Genomic DNA, 22,463 nt, shown 5'->3' on the forward strand with positions numbered 1-22,463 from the left:
ACTGGTCACACACCTGTCTGTTATTGGCATATGTCTTACTACATGGGTCCACACAGTGATGGTCCTGTAACTGGTCACACACCTGTCTGTTATTGGCGTATGTCTGACTACATGGGTCCACACAGTGATGGTCCTGTGACTGGTCACACACCTGTCTGTTATTGGCATATTTCTTACTACATGGGTCCACACAGTGATGGTCCTGTGACTGGTCACACACCTGTCTGTTATTGGCATATTTCTTACTACATGGGTCCACACAGTGATGGTCCTGTGACTGGTCACACACCTGTCTGTTATTGGCATATGTCTTACTACATGGGTCCACACAGTGATGGTCCTGTAACTGGTCACTAACCATTTGTTATTGACATACATGTCTCACTGTTACTACAATAAACAACAACAACTCCGAAGACTTCATGCTTTTTGTTGTTGGTTGTTTGTATAGATGAGCTCAACAAGGCACCGAAGGGCAGGCTAGAATATACGAGAAGCGGCAAGCATGCCTTTTTTGTGGCAGTATGGTTTCCAAGGCAGCCAGGCACATGAAAGATATGCACGCTGATGAGTCTGAGGTGAAACATGCCAAGGCCAAGGAGCCCAAGTCAACTAACAGGCGACCTACTGTTGAATTTGAGAGGCTCCGTTTGAAAGGGAATTTCTACCATAAATATGGAGGTGCTGTCATCTGGTGTGGGTCAGATCATCGTTGCCAGAAATCCTCCCTTCGGTCAAGAGGTCCAATCTTCAGATAACCTGCCATGCCCATTTTGCATGTTCTGTCGGCAATGGTCCATCATCAGATATCCATGGTGGTAAGGGGTGACAAGTTAATACTGGCCTTCGGTAGGAATCTGATTGCAAAGGTTTGACCTGGGAAAGCTCAGTACGTATTAATTGTATTGGACAGTTTGAAACATGGGAATGTTTCTTTTTTGGGGGAGTAGCTGAATTAAACCTAAATGTTTCAGGCATTTTTAGTTTAATTTGGCAATATTCATGTGTATGTTATCCCATTGTATTGAAGGGGATAAGAGTTTCTTTGGGTTTACCAGAATTTGGAACTATCCTCTAGTTAACGGATGTATTGCTTATTGTATCATATTTGTTTAGTCATTCAACTAAGTCATTCTTTTTCTGGTGCCATTTGATTTGTTTCTGGTGCCATTTGATTTGTATACAGACTCGACCTGGTACAGATAAGGGGAAAGAGAGGTCGCGCAGTGCCTGTGCTTCTGACCAGTGGAAGTCTTGATGGAAAACCGTGAAGCAGTTGGGGCGCATAATTCGAATCCCTATATATTTGCTCGCACCCGAAACTCCTTGAAACAAGTGAGAGGATGGGATTGCCTAACTGCTGTTGCCAAGCAGGCTAATCTGCAAGAGCCTCCTGCAGAAACGAGCACAAAGCTGAGAAAGTATGTTGCAACGGTGTCTCAGATTATTAGACCTAAACAGCAATGCGCTCGACTGGCTAGCAAGGCACCTGTGCCACGACATAACTGTCCACAGGGACTTCTACCGCCAACACGAGTCGACACTAGAGCTTGCGAAAGTCAGCAAGCTACTTCTTGCTGTAGACAAAGGCAAGATAGCAAAACTGTCTGGCCGAAAACTTGATGATATTGATTTGGAAGGTAAAGAACCATTAGGTGCATTAATTAGGATTCTCGTACTGTGACCTGGGACTTTTCTGGGAATATGGATGGACCTGAGATATTTGCATATTATTGCAAATATGTTAATTTCCTTTTAAATTGTGGTTTCATTTTGAAATATGACAAAAGTGTTCAAAAGCCCAAATTGACACTAAAGTTTGTAGTCCAGAGTGACGATAAGATTCAACAATCTGAATAGGCAATAAAAAGTGATATTTTAAATTTCTATTTATTGGCCCTAATTCATTTTAGAATAATTAGTCTTTGGACAGTAGAAACCTTGTTTTCCATTTGGACAATCAGTCCTTCAGGTAATTAATTGGACTAAATTTGGACTACCAAAGCTTTTGACTGTAATGAAATTTAGGACTAAAGAACCTTAAACACTGTTGTATCAAATGATCAGATAAAAGAACCTTAGTTTATTTTTGGACCAATAACCCCCGGTAGATTGGGGCTTTGGACTATTTGGCAGACCACTACACAAATGTATGGTGTTTACCTTGGAATAATTTCGGGAAGAATGCTGTTTTGAAGTTCATGTCCTGTTGAAAATTTGAAAACAGAGAAAGTGCCAGTTTTAGAAGAGCAAATGTCCACAAAGGGACCTTATATCTGAACAAATCGTCGAAGATACTTTATTATAGTTATATTAATATGTTCTGGATTTAAAAATCATCAAGTTAAAAATTAGCCCACAGCATTTTGGGCCCTTTTTCCATTCAACCTGTACCAAGGTGCATCATCTTTTGTACGAGAAGGTCACATTTTACTTCCTTCGAATGATTCTTTCCAATGCCCACTGTCTATTCCTACATTATGTTTAATAAGAGCCTTCAAAGGGTATTATATGCCACTAATACCAAAGGACAACTTTTATTCTATTTCAAGGTGTTTTGGCTGATGAATCATCAAGTGAAGAGGAGGATGCAGGTACGTAAAATAATTTTGTTATCAGATTGAGATTGCAGATTAATTTTCATAGAATAATTGAGGTATGTGTGGGGGGGGGGGGCGCATTATACATTTAAAGTTGCAGGTTTATACATGTCCACATTCTCTTGTGTTTAAAAACATCATAAATACATAGCCATAAACTAATACCTGGGACAGTTTAGCGGTTCCTATTAGTCGAGAGGCTGCCATGTGCGGGTGTTTTCAGCAAGGTTTTAAAACACTCTGCCTAGTGTCTCGCTAAATGTGGAATTTTGTGGGAAAATGCCCATACGGATTTATTGGTTGAAATTTGACACGCACCAGTAGTACGCATGGGAGATGTTACCAGTGAATCCTTTTATGTATGAGTCATATTCACAAGTCACTATCGCTGCTGCCTATCGCCTAACATCACACCACATCACGTGTCAATTCCATAATTATGAGTAAATAGTTAGTGCTACTCAGTACTCACATGAGGTGCAAACCATTAATAGCTGGAATCAAGTTTGAAAAAAAATTAAAGTTTCAAACAAAATCACTGGAAAATTGAAATTATATATATGTTTTGACACTTGACCGAAAACAGTATTTATTTGATTTATTCCTGAGAGAGTGATATATTTTGGAAACGTGATGATTTCTTCACTAATAGATCAGACATGTTTCCGAAAATGTAAAAAAAACTTTGCGATTCATAAATTCTTGCCTTAATTTGTTTCAATTTACGCAGATGTTTGCAAAGACCCGTCATCAGGTGGCAGGAAGCTGGGCACTCAGCAGGTAAGGTTCTGCTTATTTTCTTTCCTTTGGATCTGTCACTGATCTTCATTTTTCACAAGTAGATGAGTTCACTTTATAAAATTGAATTGAATGGGGTAGTTGTTTAAATAAGTGGGGGGAGTGGAATAAATTAACATTAAAAAGTGTCGACTCGACGAAATTCTAAATTTCCAGTGTGAAAAACAGTAGCTTCCATTTCACAATTTAAAGCCGTTTAATATTGTTTTATATATACAGATCCTTGTGCTTATTCAAATAGCCCCTTCATGAATGTGACGTTACCGCAAGACAGGTGCAGTGCGCAAATTCCTTGCGCGCTTTGTCACGTAACTCTTTGTGACGCCATTTCTTATAAACGCCAAGTTGCCTATTCAACTTCATTCTCGGTTGAGCAACCTTATCTCGCTGACATACGCATTTTGTTCTCCGTGCAATATGAATCCTAACCTGATAATGCAAATCAAGAGATACTATCGGCCATCAGATCGTTGGCTAACTCGATAGACAGTAAAGTAGATTCAGCCTTTAAGAGGCAGCGTACCCTTGCCGACAGTCCACCAGACTTTAAAAGCGACGGTAACAAGGACCAGTTTCGCCACGAAGAAAAGCTCTCCAGCCTAATTGACTCGGCCTTAGCATCGTTAGACGCCGGAGACGTCAACGCAGCCAGAGAGGCCCTCAAGCAAGCCAGCACAGAAATCAAACAGCGGCAGAAGCTGATCAGGTTGGCCGATCGTTCTTCCCAAGGTTGGGCCACGGTTAAAGAATACGTCACCGACAATTAAGCCGACGACTCGGACGATGAGAAACGACTTAGAAAGGCGGAGAAAATGGCGACCAGCAAGAAATCAGAAGCCGCTAAGAAGTCCAAGGCCAAGGCTCGCAATCCTGTACGTCCTTACCCTGCTGCGAGTTCTTTTCGTACCTACAGCCGGTACACATATCGTCAAGATTTCCGGTCCTGTTTCCAGTGCGGAATCGCAGGACATATCCGATCCAACTGCCCCTCTCTTCGGGCCCTCCAACAGCCTCAGCGCCGGTCACAACCTTCAGCCACTGATACCACCACAGCATAGGGACTGGGAAGAGCAGGTCTCAACTACTCCTGTCCCATCCGGTGTAAAGGGTAAGCTGAAACCTCGCTTCTTATTTTGGCGAGACATACTTAAGTGTAGTATTTTTGTACAAGAGGTTATTTCAGATGGATACAAGATTCCATTTTATGTCACTCCTCCTCTTGCTGTTTTGTCAAACAATAAGTCAAGTCTATCCCATGCACAATTTGTGGAAACTGCCATCGCGGATTTGCTCGCAAAGAATTGTATCACGCAAGGCACTGTTACCCCATACTGCTGCAATCCTTTGACTGTCGCAGAAGGTAAAAAGTTGCGATTAGTGCTTGACCTACGACACCGGAATAAGTACATTTGGAAAGAGAAATTCAAGTACGAAGATCCCACCACATCGCTCCGTCACTCGATTACAATCAGTACTACTTTTCTTTTGATCTTGAGTTGGGTTACCATCATGTCGATATCTTCCCATCTCATCAAAAATATCTCGGTTTCTCTTGGCATCATAACGATTCAGTCACCCGATATTATACCTTTACTGTTCTTCTTTTCGGTTTAAGTAGCGCCTGTCACTTATTCACCAAATTAAACAGGCCTATAGTTGCACCATTGCCGTCAAAACGGTATCGTGGCCTTTATGTACATCGACGACGGACTCATTGTCTCCCCCGACTTTGAGTCAGCTTCAGCCAATGTTTCCTTTGTGCGCAACCTCATAACCTGCAGCGGATTCGTTCCTAGCAAAACAAAATGTGTCTGGTCACCCACTAAAACAATTCAGTACTTGGGTCTTACCATCAACTCCGACGCATTTCGCTTTCAGGTACCACAAAGCAAAATTCACAAGATTCTCACGTTCATTTCATCCGTGCTGGATTCCCACCAGTCCAACCAAGCCATTCCCGTACGAGACTTAGCGCGATTTACCGGTCACATAATTTCATCCTCATTAGCACTCGGTCCAGTCGCTAGATTTAAGACACGTTGTTGCTACCACGCCATTGATTCGCGTCACTCTTGGTCCGATTAATTTGTTCTCCCTGCTGACGCCGTTTCGGAACTCAGATTATTCTGGCTCACGCAATTACAGTCCCTGAATGGTTTTACCATACGAGGCAGGCTTAGTCCACTCTTTGACTATCTATTCCGATGCAAGCGACACGGGCTACGGTGGTTACGTCGAAGGTCACCCTTACTTTTAAGTACACGGTACCTGGTCCCCAGTAGAGCAACGAAAAAGTTCTACTTGGCGCGAACTAGCCGCAGTAAGTCACGTACTTAAGCAGTTGCAAAAAGCAGTGACAGGCCAGAACGTCAAATGGTTTACCGACAATTCCAGTGTCCCAATTATCATTCAGTGTGGCAGCCCCAAACCCAACTTGCATGAACTCGCAAAATCAATATTTCACATGGCCTTGTTACCTGAGTGGGTACCTAGAAACGAGAACAAACTCGCCGATGAAATCAGTCGATTTCGAGACTTCGACGACTGGTCTATCGACCGGGGATCATTTCGGTTTATAGATAGTCTATGGGGTCCTCGCACTATTGACCGTTTCGCCATCACCTCATAACGCTAAATTCACGCGGTTTAACTCCAGGTTTTGGTGTAAAGGCGTGGCTGAAGTCGATGCATTCTCTCAGAATTGGTCGGGCGAAAATAATTATTTTTGTCCTCCAGTATCCTTGATTATACAGGTCTTCAAAAGAATTCTCTCTGACAATGCCACCGGCACATAAGTCGTACCACACTGGCCCACGTCTTCCTTCTGGCCAATCATTTGCCCAGATGGCATACATTTCCATAGTAGGGTGGTCGATTGGAGATGGATGAATATTTCATTCAGTCCGTCTTCCTTGGGTACAAGTTCAGTGTTTTGCCAAACCCCATCATTCGCTTCCATAGCAATTCATTTTGATCCCTCATTAGCGCCACACACATGGTTAAGACTAGGCACTTGCCCTCAGCGCGACTCTCACCCGTGAGTACTGTTTGCGTATTTAAGCGGACTTCGTTCCGCAATTTTGTACCCGGCCATTCCTGGTCGATGCCAATTTGCGAGCATGAAGTGTAAAAGTATGGTTTATCGTTGTTGGTACAGTAAAACATGATACTGCGACCCGTTTAGTGGTCTGATTGCATACTTAATGCATTTTGTGTAGTATATTACATTTTTGTATTGTTTTGAGATTCCCATATCGTTTTTCCTTTCCCCCTTTTTTGGCGTTCTCAGTGTGGTAGGCGGCTCTTTCTACCAATAGTACTCCAAAATTGTGTACTTGTGTTCTTATTACTCTTCACATGATGAAGATACATGTATAGTAAAAAAAAGAATTTTCTTTCGGAAGAATGAAGAAAGAAAATGTATTTTTTTTAACTTCCATTGCCAAAACTCACAAGCATTATTTGCACACAAAAATGGTTTGGATTAGCCAAATTGTTTACTGTCCTTCAGGTAATTAATTGGACTAAATTTGGACTACCAAAACCAAAACACTGTTGTATCAAATGATGAAATAAAAGAACCCTAGTTTATTTTTGGACCAATAACCCCCGGTAGATTGGGGCTTTGGACTATTTGGCAGACCACTACACAAACCTATTGCGTTTACCTTGAAATAATTTCGTGAAGGATGCTATTTTGAAGTTCATGTCCTGTTGAAAAGTGGAAAACAGACATAGTGGCAGTTTTAAAATATCAAATGTCAACAAAGGAACCTGATATCTGAACAAATCGTCGAAGATACTTTATTATAGTTATATTTATATGTTCTGGATTTAAAAATCATCAAGTTAAAAATTAGCCCACAGCATTTTGGGCCCTTTTCCCATTCAACCAAGGTGCATCATCTTTTGTACGAGCAGGTCACATTTTACTTCCTTTGAATGATTCTTCCAATGCCCACTGATATCTTTGCTGGATTTGATAACTTTCCTAAATCCCCTTGTTCCCACAACAAAGATCAATCCCATTATGAGTTCAATTTTCTCAATTTTGAAAAAGAGTCAAAGGCATCGCCAATAACACTGTCTATTCCTACATTATGTTTAATAAGAGCGTTCAAAGGGTATTATATGCCACTAATACGAAGGACAACTTTTATTCTATTTCAAGGTGTTTTGGCTGATGAATCATCAAGTGAAGAGGAGGATGCAGGTACGTAAAATAATTTTGTTATCAGATTGAGATTGCAGATTAATTTTCATAGAATAATTGAGGTATGTGTGGGGCGCATTATACATTTACAGTTGCAGGTTTATACATGTCCACATTCTCTTGTGTTTAAAAACATCAAAAATACATTGTCATAAACTGGAAAATTGAAATTATATATATGTTTTGACACTTGACCGAAAACGGTATTTATTTGATTTATTCCTGAGAGAGTGATATATTTTGGAAATGTGATGATTTCTTCACTAATAGATCAGACATGTTTCCGAAAACGTAAAAAAAACTTTGTGATTCAAAATTTCTTGCCTTAATTTGTTTCAATTTACTCAGATATTGCAAAGACCCGTCATCAGGTGGCAGGAAGCTGGGCGCCCAGCAGGTAAGGTTCTGCTTATTTTCTTTCCTTTGGATCTGTTACTGATCTTCATTTTTCACAAGTAGATGAGTTCACTTTTATAAAATTGAATTGAATACCCATTCAATTCAAATTGAATGGGTATTCAATTAAACTTTTACAAAAACTTTTTAAACAATTTATTCACTTCTTCCCCCCCCCCCCTGCTTATTTAAACAACTAAGTGGGGGGAAGAAGTGAATAAATTTACATTAAAAAGTGTTTTTTAAAGGGCAAGCGAGGCACGTCAACTGCGGGTACGGTATTTTTGGAATTTTTTTTTTTTTTTTTAAATTAATGTTAAGCAAACAATTTAAAATCATGAAAGCATGTTACCAATGAAGGATCTGGGGGCAAAAGGGACCAACCTCCCAGCCCTCCCCCTGCCAAGAATGAAAGAAAAAAAGCAAAAACACAGGAAAAAAAGAAATGCTTTGGAAATTTCACGAAAAAGAGACATTTTCATTTCCCATCCTTCAAAGCCACAAAGCTCAGATATAGAAATTTCAGATCCCCCCCCCCCCAAAAAAACCCCAAAACACAATGAAAAAAACAAAATCTAAAATTGATGCCCAAACACCCAAAATAAGTGTGCTGGTTTCCCCTTGATTTCCATGTATTTCCTCCCCCAATCCAGCAATTTATTTTCATGTCATTCCTTTGACAGCTAAAAAGTTACAAATGGAGCCCAAAAAGCCTAGTAGTCATGGTCGCACAAAGGTCATGGCTACTACATTTTTAAAAAATGACTTGAAGATTTACAAATATTTGAGTCAAAGCAATTAGTTTGCAAATTACTGATGGTTTCAATATCCCAGAGCACTACGCATGTATGTCGTGTGAAACCTATTGTACCTTTCATTTCCTGTTTGTATTGATGTAATAACGGTACCGTGTGCACACTTCACAACACTGGTCTTTCTACGTTGTTGTTTTTTAAGGGGAAGCCAAGCACATCAACTGCAGGTCTTTCATTTTTCATTTTTATTTTTTATAACATTAAACAAAATTTCAAAAGCACAAAGCAATGTGTTGTAGGGATGGGGGCGCAGCAGGGGCCATGAAACCTCCTCCTTCAACCTTCCCTTTTGCTGAGAAAAAAAAAATCAAGAATCAAAAACACAGACAAAATGAAAAAAGCATGACTGGGTGGGGATAATTTTAATTTCCCATCCTTTTGTGTGCAGTCCAATCCTCAGATTGCTCCAATCCTCAGAAAGCCCACAAAATAAGAAAAGAATTGTTCAAATCCCCCCCCCCCTAAAAAAAAAAAAAAAGGACATAAAGTACCCAATTTTTTGGCCCCACCCAATTTCAAGTGGATTTGAATGCTCCGAAAGGCGTGTATTTGATTGCAGTGCAGAAACGTCTGTCTGTTTTGAATTTTAAACAGTGCGTCTGAAAATACGTAAGCCATGGACAGGAGAAGAGAAACAGGCGATCTACCAGCACCTCGGGGGACACATACGGAAAAATCAACTGCCAGGTAAAGCAGTCTGCGAAAGTGTGATAGCAGCACATCCCCGAACATCCCCGATTTTTTTTTTTTTTTTTTTTTTTTATACTTTCCAATGGCCTCCTGTGAATGTGATAAAATCTGATGCCCCAGTATGAGTTTTCTTTTACTTTGTGGATCATTCATAAGAGAAGAATGAGTAGTTACTGGTCTTTTTAAGTCTCCAGTTGGAGGTTTAGTGATTTGTGACAAGAAACTTGATAGGTTTATGCTTTTTCGATCAGTCTTAAGAGAGGAATTTTTTAAGTAGTGCCTGATCTCTCTAAGTCTGCAGATGGAGATTTATGTAGGTGCGACAACTCCGATACCCCCAGAACATGAGTTTTCTTTTACACTCCTGTCTGTTATTGGCATATGTCTCACTACATGGGTCCACACAGTCATGGTCCTGTGACTGGTCACACACCTGTCTGTTATTGGCATTTGTCTTACTACATGGGCCCACACAAGGATGGTCTTTTAACTGGTCACACACCTGTCTGTTATTGGCATTTGTCTTACTACATGGGTCCACACAGTGATGGTCCTGTAACTGGTCACACACCTGTCTGTTATTGGCGTATGTCTTACTACATGGGTCCACACAGTGATGGTCCTGTAACTGGTCACACACCTGTCTGTTATTGGCGTATGTCTTACTACATGGGTCCACACAGTGATGGTCCTGTAACTGGTCACACACCTGTCTGTTATTGGCGTATGTCTTACTACATGGGTCCACACAGTGATGGTCCTGTAACTGGTCACACACCTGTCTGTTATTGGCATTTGTTTTACTACATGGGCCACACACTGATGGTCCTAGCTGTAACTGGTCACACACCTGTCTGTTATTGGCATTTGTCTTACTACATGGGTCCACTCAGTGATGGTCCTGTAACTGGTCACACACCTGTCTGTTATTGGCATTTGTCTTAATACATGGGTCCACACAGTGATGGTCCAGTATCTGGTCACACACCTGTCTGTTATTGGCATACATGGGTCCACACAGTGATGGTCCAGTAACTGGTCACACACCTGTCTGTTATTGGCATTTGTCTTAATACATGGGTCCACACAGTGATGGTCCAGTATCTGGTCACACACCTGTCTGTTATTGGCATACATGGGTCCACACAGTGATGGTCCAGTAACTGGTCACACACCTGTCTGTTATTGGCAAATGTCTTACTACATTGGTCCACATAGTGATGGTCCTGTAACTGGTCACACACCTGTATGTTATTGGCATATGTCATACTACATGGTTCCACACAGTGATGGTCCTGTAACTGGTCACACACCTGTCTGTTATTGGCATATGTCTTACTACATGGGTCCACACAGTGATGGTCCTGTAACTGGTCACACACCTGTCTGTTATTGGCATATGTCTTACTACATGGGTCCACACAGTGATGGTCCTGTAACTGGTCACTAACCATTTGTTATTGACATACATGTCTCACTGTTACTACAATAAACTACAACAACTCAAAAGACTTCATGCTTTTTTGTTGTTGGTTGTTTGTATAGATGAGCTCAACAAGGCACCGAAGGGCAGGCTAGAATATACGAGAAGCGGCAAGCATGCCTTTTTTGTGGCAGTATGGTTTCCAAGGCAGCCAGGCACATGAAAGATATGCACGCTGATGAGTCTGAGGTAAAACATGCCAAGGCCAAGGAGCCCAAGTCAACTAACAGGCGACCTACTGTTGAATTTGAGAGGCTCCGTTTGAAAGGGAATTTCTACCATAATATGGAGGTGCTGTCAACTGGTGTGGGTCAGATCATCGTTGCCAGAAATCCTCCCTTCGGTCAAGAGGTCCAATCTTCAGATAACCTGCCATGCCCATTTTGCATGTTCCGTCGGCAATGGTCCATCATCAGATATCCATGGTGGTAAGGGGTGACAAGTTAATACTGGCCTTCGGTAGGAATCTGATTGCAAAGGTTTGACCTGGGAAAGCTCAGTACGTATTAATTGTATTGGACAGTTTGAAACATGGGAATGTTTCTTTTTTGGGGGAGTAGCTGAATTAAACCTAAATGTTACAGGCATTTTTAGTTTAATTTGGCAATATTCATGTGTATGTTATCCTATTGTATTGAAGGGGATAAGAGTTTCTTTGGGTTTACCAGAATTTGGAACTATCCTCTAGTTAACGGATGTATTGCTTATTGTATCATATTTGTTTAGTCATTCAACTAAGTCATTCTTTTTCTGGTGCCATTTGATTTGTTTCTGGTGCCATTTGATTTGTATACAGACTCGACCTGGTACAGATAAGGGGAAAGAGAGGTCGCGCAGTGCCTGTGCTTCTGACCAGTGGAAGTCTTGATGGAAAACCGTGAAGCAGTTGGGGCGCATAATGCGAATCCCTATATATTTGCTCGCCCCCGAAACTCCTTGAAACAAGTGAGAGGATGGGATTGCCTAACTGCTGTTGCCAAGCAGGCTAATCTGCAAGAGCCTCCTGCAGAAACGAGCACAAAGCTGAGAAAGTATGTTGCAACGGTGTCTCAGATTATAGACCTAAACAGCAATGCGCTCGACTGGCTAGCAAGGCACCTGTGCCACGACATAACTGTCCACAGGGACTTCTACCGCCAACACGAGTCGACACTAGAGCTTGCGAAAGTCAGCAAGCTACTTCTTGCTGAAGACAAAGGCAAGATAGCAAAACTGTCTGGCCGAAAACTTGATGATATTGATTTGGAAGGTAAGGAACCATTAGGTGCATTAATTAGGATTCTCGTACTGTGACCTGGGACTTTTCTGGGAATATGGATGGACCTGAGATATTTGCATATTATTGCAAATATGTTAATTTCCTTTTAAATTGTGGTTTCATTTTGAAATATGACAAAAGTGTTCAAAAGCCCAAATTGACACTAAAGTTTGTAGTCTAGAGTGACGATAAGATTCAACAATCTGAATAGGCAATAAAGAGTGATATTTTAAATTTCTATTTATTGGCCCTAATTCATTTTAGAATAATTAGTCTTTGGACAGTAGAAACCTTGTTTTCCATTTGGACAATCGGTCCTTCAGGTAATTAATTGGACTAAATTTGGACTACCAAAGCTTTTGACTGTAATGAAATTTAGGACTAAAGAACCTTAAACACTGTTGTATCAAATGATCAGATAAAAGAACCCTAGTTTATTTTTGGACCAATAACCCCCCCGGTAGATTGGGGCTTTGGACTATTTGGCAGACCACTACACAAATGTATGGTGTTTACCTTGGAATAATTTCGGGAAGAATGCTGTTTTGAAGTTCATGTCCTGTTGAAAAGTGGAAAACAGAGAAAGTGCCAGTTTTAGAAGAGCAAATGTCCACAAAGGGACCTAATATCTGAACAAATCGTCGAAGATACTTTATTATAGTTATATTAATATGTTCTGGATTTAAAAATCATCAAGTTAAAAATTAGCCCACAGCATTTTGGGCCCTTTTTCCATTCAACCTGTTCCAAGGTGCATCATCTTTTGTACGAGAAGGTCACATTTTACCTCCTTCGAATGATTCTTTCCAATGCCCACTGTCTATTCCTACATTATGTTTAATAAGAGCCTTCAAAGGGTATTATATGCCACTAATACCAAAGGACAACTTTTATTCTATTTCAAGGTGTTTTGGCTGATGAATCATCAAGTGAAGAGGAGGATGCAGGTACGTAAAATAATTTTGTTATCAGATTGAGATTGCAGATTAATTTTCATAGAATAATTGAGGTATGTGTGGGGGGGGGGGGGCGCATTATACATTTACAGTTGCAGGTTTATACATGTCCACATTCTCTTGTGTTTAAAAACATCATAAATACATAGCCATAAACTAATACCTGGGACAGTTTAGCGGTTCCTATTAGTCGAGAGGCTGCCATGTGCGGGTGTTTTCAGCAAGGTTTTAAAACACTCTGCTAGTGTCTCGCTAAATGTGGAATTTTGTGGGAAAATGCCCATGCGGATTTATTGGTGGAAATTTGATACGCACCAGTAGTACGCATGGGAGATGTTACCAGTGAACCCTTTATGTATGAGTCATATTCACAAGTCACTATCGCTGCTGCCTATCGCCTAACATCACACCACATCACGTGTCAATTCCATAATTATGAGTAAATAGTTAGTGCTACTCACACGAGGTGCAAACCATTAATAGCTGGAATCAAGTTTGAAAGAAAATAAAAGTTTCAAACAAACTCACTGGAAAATTGAAATTATATATATGTTTTGACACTTGACCGAAAACAGTATTTATTTGATTCATTCCTGAGAGAGTGATATATTTTGGAAACGTGATGATTTCTTCACTAATAGATCAGACATGTTTCCGAAAATGTAAAAAAAACTTTGCGATTCATAAATTCTTGCCTTAATTTGTTTCAATTTACGCAGATGTTTGCAAAGACCCGTCATCAGGTGGCAGGAAGCTGGGCACCCAGCAGGTAAGGTTCTGCTTATTTTCTTTCCTTTGGATCTGTTACTGATCTTCATTTTTCACAAGTAGATGAGTTCACTTTATAAAATTGAATTGAATGGGGTAGTTGTTTAAATAAGTGGGGGGAGTGGAACAAATTAACATTAAAAAGTGTCGACTCGACGAAATTCTAAATTTCCTGTGTGAAAAACAGTAGCTTCCATTTCACAATTTAAAGCCGTTTAATATTGTTTTATATATACAGATCCTTGTGCTTATTCAAATAGCCCCTTCATGAATGTGACGTTACCGCAAGACAGGTGCAGTGCGCAAATTCCTTGCGCGCTTTGTCACGTAACTCTTTGTGACGCCATTTCTTATAAACGCCAAGTTGCCTATTCAACTTCATTCTCGGTTGAGCAACCTTATCTCGCTGACATACGCATTTTGTTCGTGCAATATGAATCCTAACCTGATAATGCAAATCAAGAGATACCTATCGGCCATCAGATCGTTGGCTAACTCGATAGACAGTAAAGTAGATTCAGCCTTTAAGAGGCAGCGTACCCTTGCTGGCAGTCCACCAGACTTTAAAAGCGACGGTAACAAGGACCAGTTTCGCCACGAAGAAAAGCTCTCCAGCCTAATTGACTCGGCCTTAGCATCGTTAGACGCCGGAGACGTCAACGCAGCCAGAGAGGCCCTCAAGCAAGCCAGCACAGAAATCAAACAGCGGCAGAAGCTGATCAGGTTGGCCGATCGTTCTTCCCAAGGTTGGGCCACGGTTAAAGAATACGTCACCGACAATTAAGCCGACGACTCGGACGATGAGAAACGACTCAGAAAGGCGGAGAAAATGGCGACCAGCAAGAAATCAGAAGCCGCTAAGAAGTCCAAGGCCAAGGCTCGCAATCCTGTACGTCCTTACCCTGCTGCGAGTTCTTTTCGTACCTACAGCCGGTACACATATCGTCAAGATTTCCGGTCCTGTTTCCAGTGCGGAATCGCAGGACATATCCGATCCAACTGCCCCTCTCTTCGGGCCCTCCGACAGCCTCAGCGCCGGTCACAACCTTCAGCCACTGATACCACCACAGCATAGGGACTGGGAAGAGCAGGACTCAACTACTCCTGTCCCATCCGGTGTAAAGGGTAAGCTGAAACCTCGCTTCTTATTTTGGCGAGACATACTTAAGAGTAGTATTTTTGTACAAGAGGTTATTTCAGATGGATACAAGATTCCATTTTATGTCACTCCTCCTCTTGCTGTTTTGTCAAACAATAAGTCAAGTCTATCCCATGCACAATTTGTGGAAACTGCCATCGCGGATTTGCTCGCAAAGAATTGTATCACGCAATGCACTGTTACCCCATACTGCTGCAATCCTTTGACTGTCGCAGAAGGTAAAAAGTTGCGATTAGTGCTTGACCTACGACACCGGAATAAGTACATTTGGAAAGAGAAATTCAAGTACGAAGATCCCACCACATCGCTCCGTCACTCGATTACAATCAGTACTACTTTTCTTTTGATCTTGAGTTGGGTTACCATCACGTCGATATCTTCCCATCTCATCAAAAATATCTCGGTTTCTCTTGGCATCATAACGATTCAGTCACCCGATATTATACCTTTACTGTTCTTCTTTTCGGTTTAAGTAGCGCCTGTCACTTATTCACCAAATTAAACAGGCCTATAGTGCACCATTGCCATCAAAACGGTATCGTGGCCCATATGTACATCGACGACGGACTCATTGTCTCCCCCGACTTTGAGTCAGCTTCAGCCAATGTTTCCTTTGTGCGAAACCTCATAACCTGCAGCGGATTCGTTCCTAGCAAAACAAAATGTGTCTGGTCACCCACTAAAACAATTCAGTACTTGGGTCTTACCATCAACTCCGACGCATTTCGCTTTCAGGTACCACAAAGCAAAATTCACAAGATTCTCACGTTCATTTCATCCGTGCTGGATTCCCACCAGTCCAACCAAGCCATTCCCGTACGAGACTTAGCGCGATTTACCGGTCACATAATTTCATCCTCATTAGCACTCGGTCCAGTCGCTAGATTTAAGACACGTTTGTTGCTACTGCGCCATTGATTCGCGTCACTCTTGGCCCGATTAATTTGTTCTCCCTGCTGACGCCGTTTCGGAACTCAGATTATTCTGGCTCACGCAATTACAGTCCCTGAATGGTTTTACCATACGAGGCAGGCTAGTCCACTCTTTGACTATCTATTCCGATGCAAGCAACACGGGCTACGGTGGTTACGTCGAAGGTCACCCTTACTTTTAAGTACACGGTACCTGGTCCCCAGTAGAGCAACGAAAAAGTTCTACTTGGCGCGAACTAGCGCAGTAAGTCACGTACTTAAGCAGTTGCAAACAGCAGTGACAGGCAAGAACGTCAAATGGTTTACCATCAATTCCAGTGTCCCAATTATCATTCAGTGTGGCAGCCCCAAACCCAACTTGCATGAACTCGCAAAATCAATATTTCACATGGCCGACGAATTCAATTGCGTCTTGTTACCCGAGTGGCTACCTTGAAACGAGAACAAACTCGCCGATGAAATCATTCGATTTCAAGACTTCGACGACTGGTCTATCGACCGGGGATCATTTCGGTTTATAGATAGTCTATGGGGTCCTCGCACTATTGACCGTTTCGCCATCACCCATAACGCTAAATTCACGCGGTTTAACTCAAGGTTTTGGTGTAAAGGCGTGGCTGAAGTCGATGCATTCTCTCAGAATTGGTCGGGCGAAATTAATTATTTTTGTCCTCCAGTATCCTTGATTATACAGGTCTTCAAAAGAATTCTCTCTGACAATGCCACCGGCACATAAGTCGTACCACACTGGCCCACGTCTTCCTTCTGGCCAATCATTTGCCCAGATGGCATACATTTCCATAGTAGGGTGGTCGATTGGAGATGGATGAATATTTCATTCAGTCCGTCTTCCTTGGGTACAAGTTCAGTGTTTTGCCAAACCCCATCATTCGCTTCCATAGCGATTCATTTTGATCCCTCATTAGCGCCACACACATGGTTAAGACTAGGCACTTGCCCTCAGCGCGACTCTCGCCCGTGAGTACTGTTTGCGTATTTAAGCGGACTTCGTTCCGCAATTTTCTACACGGCCATTCCTGGTCGATGCCAATTTGCGAGCATGAAGTGTAAAAGTATGGTTTATCGTTGTTGGTACAGTAAAACATGATACTGCGACCCGTTTAGTGGTCTGATTGCATACTTAAATGCATTTTGTGTAGTATATTACATTTTTGTATTGTTTTGAGATTCCCATATCGTTTTTCCTTTCCCCCTTTTTTGGCGTTCTCAGCGTGGTAGGCGGCTCTTTCTACCAATAGTACTCCAAAATTGTGTACTTGTTTTCTTATTACTCTTCACATGATGAAGATATAGTAAAAAAAAAGAATTTTCTTTCGGAAGAATGAAGAAAGAAAATATATTTTTTTAACTTCCATTGTCAAAACTCACAAGCATTATTTGCACACAAAAATGGTTTGGATTAGCCGAATTGTTTACTGTCCTTCAGGTAATAAATTGGACTAAATTTGGACTACCAAAGCTTTTGACTGTAATGACATTTAGGACTAAAGAACCTTCAACACTGTTGTATTAAATGATGAAATAAAAGAACCCTAGTTTATTTTTGGACCAATAACCCCCGGTAGATTGGGGCTTTGGACTATTTGGCAGACCACTACACAAACCTATTGCGTTTACCTTGAAATAATTTCGGGAAGGATGCTATTTTGAAGTTCATGTCCTGTTGAAAAGTGGAAAACAGACATAGTGGCAGTTTTAGAATATCAAATGTCAACAAAGGAACCTGATATCTGAACAAATCGTCGAAGATACTTTATTATAGTTATATTTATATGTTCTGGATTTAAAAATCATCAAGTTAAAAATTAGCCCACAGCATTTTGGGCCCTTTTTTCATTCAACCAAGGTGAATCATCTTTTGTACGAGCAGGTCACATTTTACTTCCTTCGAATGATTCTTCCAATGCCCACTGATATCTTTGCTGGATTTGATAACTTTCCTAAATCCCCTTGTTCCCACAACAAAGATCAATCCCATAATGAGTTCAATTTTCTCAATTTTGAAAAAGAGTCGAAGGCATCGCCAATAACACTGTCTATTCCTACATTATGTTTAATAAGAGCGTTCAAAGGGTATTATATGCCACTAATACCGAAGGACAACTTTTATTCTATTTCAAGGTGTTTGGCTGATGAATCATCAAGTGAAGAGGAGGATGCAGGTACGTAAAATAATTTTGTTATCAGATTGAGATTGCAGATTAATTTTCATAGAATAATTGAGGTATGTGTGGGGCGCATTATACATTTACAGTTGCAGGTTTATACATGTCCACATTCTCTTGTGTTTAAAAACATCAAAAATACATAGTCATAAACTAATACCTGGGACAATTTAGTGGTTCTTACGCATGGGAGATGTTACCAGTGAACCCTTTATGTATGAGTCATATTCACAAGTCACTATCGCTGCTGCCTATCGCCTAACATCACACCACATCACGTGTCAATTCCATAATTATGAGGAAATAGTTAGTGCTACTCACACGAGGTGCAAACCATTAATAGCTGGAATCAAGTTTGAAAGAAAATAAAAGTTTCAAACAAAATCACTGGAAAATTGAAATTATATATATGTTTTGACACTTGACCGAAAACAGTATTTATTTGATTTATTCCTGAGAGAGTGATATATTTTGGAAACGTGATGATTTCTCTTCTAATAGATCAGACATGTTTCCGAAAACGTAAAAAAAACTTTGCGATTCAAAATTTCTTGCCTTCACTTGTTTCAATTTACTCAGATGTTTGCAAAGACCCGTCATCAGGTGGCAGGAAGTCGCGGCCCCAGCAGGTAATGTTCTGCTTATTTTCTTTCCTTTGGATCTGTTACTGATCTTCATTTTTCACAAGTAGATGAGTTCACTTTTATAAAATTGAATTGAATACCCATTCAATTCAAATTGAATGGGTATTCAAATAAACTTTTACAAAAACTTTTTTAACAATTTATTCACCTCCCCCCCCCCCCCTGCTTATTTAAACAACTAAGTGGGGGGAAGAAGTGAATAAATTTACATTAAAAAGTGTTTTTTAAAGGGCAAGGCCAGGCACGTCAACTGCGGGTACGGTATTTTTGGAATTTTTTATTTTTTTTTTAATTAATGTTAAGCAAACAATTTAAAATCATGAAAGCATGTTACCAATGAAGGATCTGGGGGCAAAAGGGACCAACCTCCCAGCCCTCCCCCTGCCAAGAATGAAAGAAAAAAAAAGCAAAAACACAGGAAAAAAAGAAATGCTTTGGAAATTTCACGAAAAAGAGACATTTTCATTTCCCATCCTTCAAAGCCACAAAAGCTCAGATATAGAAATTTCAGATCCCCCCCCAAAAAAAACCCCAAAACACAATGAAAAAAACAAAATCTAAAATGATGCCCAAACACCCAAAATAAGTGTGCTGGTTTCCCCTTTATTTCCATGTATTTCCTCCCCCAATCCAGCAATTTATTTTCATGTCATTCCTTTGACAGCTAAAAAGTTACAAATGGAGCCCAAAAAGCCTAGTAGTCATGGTCGCACAAAGGTCATGGTCGCACAAAGGTCATGGCTACTACATTTTTAAAAAATGACTTGAAGATTTACAAATATTTTAGTCAAAGCAATTAGTTTGCAAATTACTGATGGTTTCAATATCCCAGAGCACTACGCGTGTATGTCGTGTGAAACCTATTGTACCTTTCATTTCCTGTTTGTATTGATGTAATACTGTACCATGTGCACACTTCACAACACTGGTCTTTCTACGTTGTTGTTTTTCAAGGGGAAGCCAAGCACATCAACTGCAGGTCTTTCATTTTTCATTTTTATTTTTTATAACATTCAACAAAATTTCAAAAGCACAAAGCAGTGTTGTAGGGATGGGGGCGCAACAGGGGCCATGAAGCCTCCTCCTTCCACCTTCCCTTTTGCTGAGAAAAAAAAATCAAGAATCAAAAACACAGACAAAATAAGAAACTTTAATGAAAAAAGCATGACTGGGTGGGGATAATTTTAATTTCCCATCCTTTTGTGTGCAGTCCAATCCTCAGATTGCTCCAATCCTCAGAAAGCCCACAAAATAAGAAAAGAATTGTTCAAATCCCCCCCTAAAAAAAAAAAAAACAGGACATAAAGTACCCAATTTTTTGGCCCCACCCAATTTCAAGTGGATTTGAATGCTCCGAAAGGCGTGTATTTGATTGCAGTGCAAGAAACGTCTGTCTGTTTTGAATTTTAAACAGTGCGTCTGAAAATACGTAAGCCATGGACAGGAGAAGAGAAACAGGCGATCTACCAGCACCTCGGGGGACACATACGGAAAAATCAACTGCCAGGTAAAGCAGTCTGCGAAAGTGTGATAGCAGCACATCCCCGAACATCCCCGAGATTTTTTTTTTAATTTTTTTTTTTATACACTTTCCAATGGCCTCCTGTGAATGTGATAAAATCTGATGCCCCAGTATGAGTTTTCTTTTACTTTGTGGATCATTCATAAGAGAAGAATGAGTAGTTACTGGTCTTTTTAAGTCTCCAGTTGGAGGTTTAGTGATTTGTGACAAGAAACTTGATAGGTTTATGCTTTTTCGATCAGTCTTAAGAGAGGAATTTTTTAAGTAGTGCCTGATCTCTCTTAGTCTGCAGATGGAGATTTATGTAGGTGCGACAACTCCGATACCCCCAGAACATGAGTTTTCTTTTACTTTTGGATCATTCATAAGAGAAGAACAAGTAGTATGGTCTATCTAATTCTGTGATTGGTTTATTGGAAGTAGCTAACTGCCTTGTCCCTACATTTAAGTCTATAGTTGAAGTTTCAACTAATATCTGATAGCCAGGAATGTGATATCTTTTTTGGGACCTTTTGATCACTCATCATAAGAGAAGAACCTGAGGAGTAGCTAATGGCCTGCTGAGTCTGCTCTTGAAGGTTATTATTGATTAATGACAGAAATCTTGAATGCCCAGAACTTGATTTGCTTTTTGACTGTTTGGATCAATCATAAGAGAGTAGTGCTTCTTGTTCCCTCTAATTCTTCGGTTTGAGATTAAGTGATGTGTGATCTATCTGATTCCCCAGAACATGAGTTTTCATAAAAGAAAAATATTCCGCTTGGAAGTCTTTTGATTTGTGACATGTTTTGATGGCCCAGAACTTGAATTTGTCATTTCTTTTATATCATAAATACGAGAAGAAACGTATTGTTAGGTAACAGTTTTGTCTCTACATGTAAGTTTATTGTTCTATAGTTGGCGTTCAACTGATAGCTTAGAAATCTGATAGCCAGGGACATGATTGGTTTTGGACTTTTTGGATCAATCTTAGGAGAACCGTATGAGTAGCTAATAACCTGTTAAGTATGTAGTTGGAGGTTTAGTGAATTGTGATACAAATTTTAATAACCCAGAGCTTGATTTGCTTTGTGCCTGTTTCAACCAATCATAAGAGAGGAATCTTATGAGTAGTGCCTGGTGTTCTAAGACTGCAGTTGGAGATTTAGTGATGTGTGACAAATATCCTGATACATAATAGCCAAGAACATGATTCACTTACACTTTATCAATCACAAGAGAAGAATGAGTAGTTGTTGTCATTTTCTCCAAGTAATTTGGGTGATATGTGAAAGATCTCATTATAGCCCAAAACTTGATTTCTTTCTTTTTTGCAGTACTCGGACGTATTTGAGTAGGGCTGTGAAATTGTTTGAGATATTTGTTAATAACTATTGTTGCAGATTTTTCTTTGAATTGCTCATAAACGAAATATCTTCAATTTAACGCCTGGTTCATTCGATTTAGGTTGAAATTGAAGATCACGCAGATCGGCATTCGACAATCAAAATGATTCATTCTATTTCACTATACAAGCATTCTAACGCATTTTAGCTTCACTCGTCCCTATCAAAGATGCATTCATATTAAAAGTATCGAGTTGTTCATTCAATTCAAGATGATCGGGCATTCGTTTTCATTAATGGGCAAATATATTTCACATTTTGTCAAACATCTTTTAAGACTTCATACGTGTCTGTATTCCTAAGCTTAAATCATTTGATGACTTCAAACCGTAGACTGACTTTCTTTCTTACTTGAAGGGTATGTGCAATGAATTTTTCTGAGGAATTCTTTTGCGCAACTTTGTGAAATGTAGGAAAACTACACATTTAATAACACTCTTTGTGTTAATCTGATTTTGCAAATGTGCACTTCTTTAAATTTAAAAGTTTCCATGCTTTTCCGGACTAACGCTGTTAATGTGATGTCATTTCAGGAAGACACTGTTTCAGTTAAGGGTTTTTTCTTTCAAATTATTCATACAAAATTTGCTAATTGAAAACATTTGTGGGAAAGGGTTGGTCATTGTCTTACTGCCATGTACTGACACATCATTATAA

At 40.2% G+C, this 22,463-nt stretch overlaps 1 long non-coding RNA gene across 11 annotated transcripts; it reads left to right on the forward strand.

Moving 5' to 3' along the window:
* The first annotated feature begins 431 nt into the window (after positions 1–431).
* On the forward strand, positions 432–22,152 carry LOC119722057. Of its 11 annotated transcripts, none has more exons than XR_005270386.1 (16): positions 432–818; positions 1,187–1,640; positions 2,553–2,594; positions 3,331–3,380; positions 3,618–4,506; positions 7,570–7,611; positions 7,960–8,008; positions 9,417–9,509; positions 11,058–11,494; positions 11,792–12,244; positions 13,159–13,200; positions 13,929–13,978; positions 14,216–15,102; positions 18,211–18,251; positions 18,834–18,883; positions 20,313–22,152. It is a non-coding gene; the product is annotated as an uncharacterized LOC119722057 (long non-coding RNA). The 11 variants fall into 11 exon arrangements; XR_005270384.1 differs by having other exon boundaries at positions 11,058–11,423; XR_005270393.1 differs by having other exon boundaries at positions 11,058–11,423; positions 13,941–13,978.
* The last annotated feature ends 311 nt before the right edge of the window (positions 22,153–22,463 follow it).

The sequence above is a fragment of the Patiria miniata genome, unplaced genomic scaffold (assembly GCF_015706575.1).
Source record: "Patiria miniata isolate m_02_andy unplaced genomic scaffold, ASM1570657v1 HiC_scaffold_14, whole genome shotgun sequence".
Taxonomy (NCBI): Eukaryota; Metazoa; Echinodermata; class Asteroidea; order Valvatida; family Asterinidae; genus Patiria; species Patiria miniata.